The sequence below is a fragment of the Seriola lalandi genome, unplaced genomic scaffold, assembly GCF_002814215.2.
Source record: "Seriola lalandi dorsalis isolate HSWRI2012SDOR001 ecotype SW California unplaced genomic scaffold, Sedor1 jcf7180002054556, whole genome shotgun sequence".
In the NCBI taxonomy this organism is placed as follows: Eukaryota; Metazoa; Chordata; class Actinopteri; order Carangiformes; family Carangidae; genus Seriola; species Seriola lalandi.
The window spans coordinates 452,875-460,391 of NW_019525109.1; the positions used below are offsets into that span (position 1 = coordinate 452,875).

Consider the following 7,517-nt stretch of genomic DNA (forward strand, 5'->3'; position numbering starts at 1 on the left):
TTATTGATTCATTTTCCAATGATTTTATTTATAACTGATGAATCATTTAAGTGAAAGGGTTGAATGAAAATGGCATTCACAATTTCCTAACACTCACAGTGACGTCTTTAGTTTGCATGTTTTTTCCAACCCTTAATCCAAAACCTGCAGTTTTTTTTTTATGATCACATATGACAAAGGAAAGTGGCAGACTTCCTCACCTGAGAGAATATTTTGTATTTTTGCTTGAAAAATGACTGAAACGATTTGTCAATTATCAAAACAGCTGCCAATTCATTTTCTGTCAATCGACTAATCTTTGCAGCTCTAATTTCTTACTAACTGCAAACACAGCACACTATAGTTAATAATGCATGCAGTTAGTTTGTAGTGTAGGGCTTGGATACAGTGAAGAGCGCAACCAGAAAGCTGGAGCCCAAAGCTGGAGACAAAGAAAAGAGACATTACTGGTTAGATTATGTTTATGTATTTTGTATCAATCATATGTCTTTTATGCAAAGCCTAATATGATTGGGCAGAAAAGAGCACTTTACAGTTGTCGAGAAAAAGCACTTTACACCTGGCAAAGCTACAAGAAATAAAAATCATATTTCCAAAGTGACAAGACGCAGAGCTGCTCCCCAATCGCTCATTTTTAACAGGCCTGTTGATTTGGGATTCATGTTGAACACACTCCGGGGCGATTCTGTTGCTCCTTTCTATCACTCTCAGTTTTTCCTTCGTTTTTTTTTCTTCTTTCCCTCCTCTGCTTCTCCTCAGACGTCTGGACACAAAACTCAGTGGGAATCACACCTGTCCTCTCCTTTCCTCTCCTTTCCTTCTCCTCTGTCCTGTTCTCTCTTTTCCTCCCTCGTTCAGCCAAGAGCTTTTCATGCTTTCTGATCAGCCCTCTGCAGGTGTTTGAAAATGTCACTGCTCACTTCAAAGTGTTCTCATACAGCTGGATTGTGGATTTCTGGCACAAAGGAAGACATATAGAGATAATACCCAAGAGTGTGTTCACTGTGGATATGACTATGATGTGGATAGCATTCATGGGAGGCATTCAGGAAATAATAAAGAACCACAGCACAGAAATAACAGTGACAATGCAGTTTTAGGCAAATAGCATTAGAAAAAATATTGTCATCATAACAAAAAGTAATGCTGTCACCTGAGGTGTTATGGGGTTTTTTTTGGGTTGTATACAGTATTATCAACACTTGCATCTGCCTGGAATATTATATTAGAGTTGAGACAGCATCAAAAAACTGCATTGTCACAAAAGCGACAGCGGGGCTTTTCTCTTCAGCTCATGAAATGTTGATGTTTTGGACCAGAGATGGTTTGAGCCTAAGGAGTCCTTATACAGCCCATAGTTCTGTTTTATCGTTAGCTGACCTCTCGCAGGCAGAGTCATTATGACAGGACCAAAGGTGGAAGTCAGGTTGGTATAAAGAGCGATAAAGTCCATGTGATGAGGAGCTTGAGCTGGATGGATGGACCCACAAAACACAGGGCTCTCACACAGGATCCGCTCCCCATTTGAAACCAATGGTCCTTGTTGTTTGTCTTACCGCTCGACATTCCCCGACATTAACTGCGTGTTTATTATAGTAACTATGACGACAAAGTCCTCCAACATTAAGAAACTTAACCAATTCTTGTGCCTAAACCTGACTAAACTATGACTGTTCCATAAGTCTGATCACGTTATTGTAACCGTGACGACAAAGGTCCTATACGCCCGCCACCATAGAGGCGATATTTCAGGAGATGCTTGTATGGGCTGTATCAGAGGGTCGGGGCAAATAACCTATAACTATTGACTTTGTCTCCTCTCCCAATCAATCCAGTGAAATCTGCCTCCTAAAACAAACCTCTGTCCTATATCACACATCAAGTCTTTCTCTCTGCTGAGGGTGAAATGATAGCCACTAAATTATAATAGAAAATATGATAAAACATAAAGTACACCTTGTCTTCAGTCTCATTTGAATCACATAATAAAACAAAACCTTTCCTCCTCAGGGAGACCATAAAAACGTCCCGCTTTTATTACAAAAGTAGTGTTACGCCATTACGCAACGCATCATTGTCGACTAATTGTGCACATTGGTGCATTGAAGACAGTGATCAGTGTTTTGTATCAGATTTGCCTTCAAATCTGAACAGGTCTCCATTTTCTCCTCACTTTACTGCGTATTATGTTATATATTGATTTACTGGTTTTAATTCAAATGCAAAGATGCGAATAAAGTGATGTGGGTGATCGTTATTAAAAGCTGCTACAGTGCTCTCACTGGAGTGTGTGTGGTTTCAGGTGTGGGTGTGTTTGCGTGTGTCCTTAGTCACACACGCTGCATCTGTGCATCTGTTTTCCACTGTGTTTATCCATTATCTCATTTGAGCCACTCATCTCCCTGCTTTTCTATTACAAGCTAATGTAATATAGAGATGTAAAATCACAGAGGACTTTCCACTTGTTATTCATTGCCTTTCAAACACACACACAAACACAAAGAAATGCACATTTAGCATATTACACAATATTTTTATATTAACATCGAGGCAAATAGCAGTTTATGGTTTGAAAAAGATAAATGTAATTACCCACCAGCACACCACACTGTTTTCGGGGGGGATTTATGTCCTTAAACTCACTTTACCTCGACTGGGTACACTCATTAAAAGTAGGTCTATCTCTATCACACACAGACACACTCTGACAGAGCAGTGCTATCAGTGTGTTAATGGCAGTGTGTGTTTACCAGGCATCAGCAGTGTTTATAGTGATGAGGGGATCAAAGACGAGGGCTGGATATCACATTATCACAGTCAGCAGATCAAACACACCTCCGGGACACAAACACACACACACACACACACACACACACACACACACACACACAGTGTACGGGCTACAGTGTGTGTCTAACGAGTGTGTTTTATGAGCTGATCTGGTGGTTGTCTCTATACTAAATTACCCACACACAGACCTTTTACGGCTTTGGCCCCAAGACTGTGTGTGTGTCTGTGTAAATGGGTATTAGTGCATGTTCTGTATGTGTGTGTGTGTGTGTGTGTGTGTGTACGTACAGTTTCTACACATACGTATAGCATCATGCACTTGCTTGTGTACACATGTTAATCTGTCATCTGTATGTGTATCTGTGTGTTCGAGGTAGATCCTCAATAGTCCAGAATCAGTCTTTCATAATATTCCTCTTATTTACTTTTGTTGGCAAAATTTATCAAAATACAGTCATTTTTCAAACTGCGCACGATAAAGAAGCGGCCCTATAACTTTCAAAAGATAACATATTTCTCAACAGTCAATTTGGAGGAATTCTGTGGAGATATGTTACAGATTTCAGCTTTTAATATATAGATGTTTTAGTCCCAAACCATGCTGCTTTAAAGGGATCTGAGATAGTAATATCAACTGTGCTAAATAGATGTTTTGACATAGAAAAAAATATTTTATTAAACTAGACGAAAGAAACATCAGCTCCTAATGTCTAAGGAAACTGTGGATGAAATCATGTAGTTTATATTTCAAAAGTATTTCAATCTGATCCAGTCGGGGTTTCACAAACTAGTCAATTAATCGATATGAAAATCGCTATTAATCATTATTAGTACAAGTCCTAGACTAAATTCGTTTTGTCACGTTTGTAGTTGGACGTTTTTCAGTTTCCTTAATTAAAAGTTAAAATGCTACTTAAGTGGTAGCATTGAAAAGTTCTGCACAGAACCACTGCTGTGATTGTCCTCATCACTAAGCTACATCCATATATGCAGCGTGTGAACTTTACATAGTTGATAAGTTCTAACCATCGGACAGACGTGTTTCATCTGTATAACATACTGTATGTGCAATTTATGGCTGAGACAGGTGAATCTGTGAAAGTACAGACATAATGACAGTCTGTGTTTTCCGTGTCTTTCCATCTCTAGTTGTGTATCAGTGTTTGTGGATGCTTTGCCTTCAGTAAATGAGCTCTTCTCACACAGGGCGCCCTGCAGAGAGACTGTGGAATGTAGAATTGATTTTCTCATTTTGGCAAAATCCGGCGTATTTCAAATAGGCTTTTAAGCATCTGCCCCCGAGACAACAGCTGAAAACCAACCAATGGAGGCACGTTCACTCTCTCTAATGTTGATTAATGTGAGAACTGTGCCTTGAGATATTAATTCCAGAAAGCGGCTTTAGCATTCAGGGAGTGTGAGTGAGTGAGCGAGAGAACAGAGTCAGCGTTTCTTATTGGAATCCAGAAGGTCCCGTTTCATCTTCCATCAAACCGGGACTTCAAATATTAGTGAAGAGCCTCTGAGCCAGAGATAAAAGCCTCATGTTCTTTTCCCTTCTTTTGATTGTTTCATTTAGCTGTTTTTTTGCTGTAAGCTGAGGAGGTTGACAGGTTTAATGTACTGACTAAACAAGCACCGGATCGGACTTTGATTTGCTGTACTGATATGAGGCTGTAGACATTGTAGAGCCAGAAAGCTGGGAAAGAAATGATTGTAGTTCAGTACACAGTCTTGAAGCTATTTGACTTTACTGAGAGCAGGAGAGATGTGAATGACTTTTACAGGAAGCAGCTGAATGCACGGCGGAGGCTTGCACACTGCCCTCCTGTGAAAAACAAGGCCATAGGTCAGCTGAGCAGCAGGTTATAATGACCCATAGTTACGTTTAGTTGCTAGGCCACATCTGGCGGCCGTAGTAATAATGACATCAGCAAAACGAAGACGTTTGATGACGTATATAGAGCGGTAACGTCGGCGTGAGGAGGAAGTTGGGGTGGGTGGATGCTTCAACAAAACACAGAAGTATCACACGATTCCCAGTTATTGTTGTGTTTGTGTTTTGTCCATGACCATTCAACAAAATTAACCACGTTATTATGGTAACCATGACAACTAAGATCATCAAATGTTAAGGAAGTACTTATTTAAACCCAAACCATAAACGTTTCCTAAACCTAACCAAGTACTTCTTGTGCCTAAACCCAACCAAGTCATTTCCATTGCCTATTGTAACCATGGCAACGAATGTCCGGTATACCGCTGCTGGTACAGCCCGTGCGTTTATTATTGTAACCATGACAACAAAGATTGTCTAATGTTAAGGAGGTACCTAATTGAACCCAAACCACAAACTTTTCCTAAACATAACCAAGTAGTGTTTGTGCCTAAACCTAACCAAGTCGTTATTGTAACCATGACAACCAAGGTCCAGTACGTGTACCACCATAGGGTCGTTATTTCAGCAGACTCTCTTGTGGGTTGTATCAGATGCTTGAAAAAAATTGACCTCAGTAACTTTTTGAAAAGTACTAAATGTTAAAAGTTTCATTTTCTTTGAACAAATGTGTTTTGAAAATCAGCCACTTCAGCTATAAATTGCTGAAAATACAGACAAGAAAATCAGTAGTCCTTTATCAGATTTGGCCAATCTTTCCACCCCAGTCAGCCGCCCCACAGATCATCCATGGTAGAGCTGCTACAAGTTCTCATTCATTCAAGAGAGGATGAAAAGGCTTGTGATTTACTTTTCCGTTAACCTATTTCATCCTCTTCTATTTCTGGCAGAGTTTTCCTTCATGTCCTAGAATGCCTTTCAACAGCCCCCAGAGAGCAGGTGTGAACTTGCATCTAGCTTTGGTTTGTTTGTGCAGGTGTAGCCCGATATTTAGTATTTGCAGGTGGAGACAGATATTCAGTCATCTGTCAGTGTTGTTAAGGATATGAAGGGTAGATTTATTTCTTCTTTTCAGGAAGAAAAATGCATCTCTGACTCCCTCTGAAGGTGTTTTGTGTGATCGCATCTTTCATGTAGGAGATTTTCTTTCTTTTTTTTGGAGGTAAAATCTGGATTCACTGGGGGCTTCAGAAGTTTTTCCAGAAGAGCCTGTGATATTGCAGGTTTTTAACTTTGGTCCAGAGGAGCCTCAGGGCAGCAGGAGGCGGAGGAGAGTTCACTGCAGCCTGTGAACCTCCGTCAGTCATCTGGTTGGGAGAAAGTGCAGCGTGAGGAAGGAACAGTGCTGAGAGGGAAACCAGCTAAAAACACACTCGCCCTGCAGAGGGTGACGACCCCATGTCCTAACACACACACACACATGTGCGTGCGCACACACACACACACACAGTATCCAACATGCACGGACAGATCCAATATACACCCATAGAGTGCATACATTGCAACATGTGACCACACAGATGCAAACACATGTATCTGTGTGAATATAGTGTATGTGACAGATTTTGTCTGACAGCAATGTCCTCTCCTCTCATCCTCCTTCTCCCTATGATCTTTCTCTGCCCTCTGTGTGTGTGTGTGTGTGTGTGTGTGTGTGTGTGTGTGTGTGTGTGTGACCATGTGTGTATTTAGTTATGCAATAGTACTTAACATAATTATTAGCTCCAGCTTTAATCAAGACAACAAACAAACAAAAACAACATGAATGAATTAATCGCCGGTCGATGGCCACTTGTGTGTGAGTTCACCAAGGTCACTTTCTACTTAGCCTTTTCATTAGTGCTGTATGTACAATACTCTCTATAATGTACAAGCTAATTGAACCCACTATACACACACCACAATAGAAAACAACATTAGTAATACATTTTAATGAGGTGTTGTGAAATAGTGTCATTAAACAAATCACCAAACAATGTAAATGAATGTATTAGTGTGTTTATTATTATCGTAATATGCAGATGTAAGTGAGTAACCTTCACAACAGCAGTGATTAATGATCTTTGGAAATGAATGCCAGTGTTTTGTTTCTTTTTATCAGTCATTTGCAGCACTAAATAAACGAGTAGATGATGGAGCAGAAGATGATATTGATTAGACTCTAGATTAGATTCTCATCCTCCTCCTCCTCCTCTTCGTCTCCCTGCTTTTCCTTCTCGGCTTTGTTCTCTTCCTCATCATCGTCCCCTCCTCTCTGCAGTGCTGTACCTGCTGGTTGGACAGGCGAGCCTGTCCTCCCCAGACAGCAGACGTGACTCGCTGAAAGCCTGTCAAGTCTTTAAAAGTTCCACTTGTACTTTCTCCTCCTGCTCCTCTCCTCTGCTTCCTATGGGACTCTCCAAAAGTGTGACAGTGTAACAGCTCCTTCCTCCTCCTCCTCCTCCTCCTCCTCCTCCTCCTTGCCTCGTCTCCTGCTGTAATGTTTAATCCTGTCAAAGATGGTGTCTTCTCCTGTCTCCTCCCTGTCTTCTCTCTCCTTCTCCCCGTCTGCTCATCTCCTCCTTGACACAGCGCAGAAGTTTCTTCCCTCTGCTCTTCCTCTTGTCTTTAAAAGGCTGACAGGTTGCAAAGATACACCCCTCCCCTCTCACTCTTCCCCACTCTTCCTCTGCCTCCACTGATGGAGGAAGTCCATCAAACATGACAAGGTGTAAAAATCCTCTTCTCCCTTTCTCTCTCTCATCTTCTCTCCTCTCTCCTCTCCTCCCCTCTCGGTTTGTCGTTTTGTCTTTCCTCCCTCTTTACCCTTTTTCCTCCACTCCACCCCCCC

General features: G+C 41.1%; 1 protein-coding gene across 2 annotated transcripts in view; it reads left to right on the forward strand.

Annotated features, from left to right (window-relative positions):
- The window catches only part of slc8a1b (solute carrier family 8 member 1b), a 140,747-nt gene that overhangs the window by 99,253 nt on the left and 33,977 nt on the right, over positions 1 to 7,517 (forward strand). The gene's annotated exons all lie outside the window — the stretch shown is intronic.